A 2,083-nucleotide genomic window follows, 5' to 3' on the forward strand; every position below is an offset into this window, starting at 1 on the left:
TTCCGCCACGCCTCCTAGGCACAACAGTATTGGTTAGATCCACACAGCTTCCTCCACATTCTCCTCCCACCTCCAGTTTCCTGTTACCTGTGGGGCCTACCCCTTGCCTTGCTCGCACAGGCCTCTAAGGCTCCATGGCCTTGGTCTTAGAGCCATTCTGCAACAATTCCCCCTTTTTTCTTTGTGTGAGCAAGGCATTGTGGGTTATTCTGTTCACCTGTTTTATCACACAACTATAAGCAAGTCTAATAGCTACAATGATTAACCTACCAATGATACATAAGCGCAGTACTTCAAATAGCAGTGTTTTAAGCCAACCTGTAATGCCCTATGAGGACAACCATTTAGTTATCCCTAGGTCATTGCTCACTTGCAGTTGCTGGGTAAGCTGAGCCAGGGTTTTCAGCTGTGCATGTATCGAATTAAAATGACCAGAAAGATTCATACAACACATTCCATCAAACTCTTCACATCCATGTCCCTGTTCCAACAACAAAAGGTTCTGCAGTGTCGCATGTCTTAGAGAGTCAACATTTAAACAACAAATCAGAAATTGCCTTCGATGTAGTATTTGTCTGCTTAGCAACTCAGTCTGCTTAGTTAAGCCAAGGCCCCGGCTGAAGCACTTACAGTGATTTGGCATATTATGATTGGATACATGTCTTGAAGACCCTTAGTGACTAACATATAATTGGTTAAACACAGGTGTGAGAACTCAACCTTGAAAGCTTGCCAACAGTCCACAGTTCTCATTAACTTGGTGAATTCCAGCTTCTTATCTTGCTTGCTTAAGCTTCTTCAGGCCTCTCATGGCCTTGCTGTATCTTTCAGGACTATTCAGAGTTTATGTACCAATTATCCATTCTCCCGTGAGAACACTGTCACCACATCTCCCCCCTTTTGTTTTATCCAGTAACAAGTCGCTACTACAGCAAGGCACACACACATTTACATTAGCAGAGTAACTATTACAGGGTGCAGCAGCATGTTGAAAATGCTGATGGCAGTGAGGGACTAGCCAAAGAAATTTCTTACCAGTGGAATTCTCCCACCCTCTTAATTTGTTCCATCACCTGCTTTATAAGACTACCATTGTATTAAAATCTTTCCAGCTTTTGCCTTAGCATTTTCTAGCAGCTACTGCAAATTTCCATACTCTAACATCTCTTTTACAAGTGACAAATCTATACAATACAAGGTGCAGTTTCTTATTAGCAGCTAGCTAGTAAATACAGGTGGTTTTATACACAAACTCACAGCCTCTAATAATAGCTACTTTACAAGCACACATATTCAGGATGTTACTTTTCAGTTGTCCCCAAGTGATGTTTTGCAGTTAATCGTTCTTTCTCTTCCTCTATCTCATTCTGCTTGGGGTATTCACAGTCAGCTCCTGTAGCTGAGGCATCAGGTTTTTCCATTCGTCTGTCCAGCTCATGGCAAGGCTTGGCAAACTTTGCAGGCAGTCGCCATGGACCTGTAGGCAGGAGGACACAAATATACCCCTTCCCCCAGGTTATCAGTTCTTCAGTTCTTGAGAAGTAGACAGGTTAGACAGGTTAAATGCAGCATCATTACTCTCTCTCCCCCCCCTTTTTTTTTTTTTTTTTTTTTAATCCTTGCTAAAGCCGTCCTGCTGGGCAGCAACTATAGCGGCCTGCCTGCTTCAGCAGCAACCATAAATACCCGCCGTCAACCGCACCTTTACATTAACCCTTTCATGCCCGAAATGTTAAACAGCTGCCCGTTGAAAGCTTTTACACAAACCCAACAACAAGAAAAATACACAGAACACCGTCTGCCCTCAGCACACACATACAAACACACGCGTATGGGATCCCACAAGCACACGCCACACAACTACAATATTTGAAGCACAAAATCCAGACAATCATTACTCCCACTACAGTTCCACGTACAGAACGTGGCACAAGGACCCTGTGGAGACTAACAGCAAACCAGCTCCGAGAAGCATCATTGCAGTGCAAGGTGGCAGGCTCAACCTTAGCGGGCATCCCCGCAGAGGCTCTGCTTCCCCCACATCGTATTGTTATCAATATTGTAGCCAATTTTGGTTTAAAGT

This window comes from Pezoporus wallicus, unplaced genomic scaffold, assembly GCF_028554395.1.
Source record: "Pezoporus wallicus isolate ANWC-B61680 ecotype Strahan unplaced genomic scaffold, APGP_CSIRO_Pwel_v1 scaffold_1904, whole genome shotgun sequence".
Lineage (NCBI taxonomy): Eukaryota > Metazoa > Chordata > Aves > Psittaciformes > Psittacidae > Pezoporus > Pezoporus wallicus.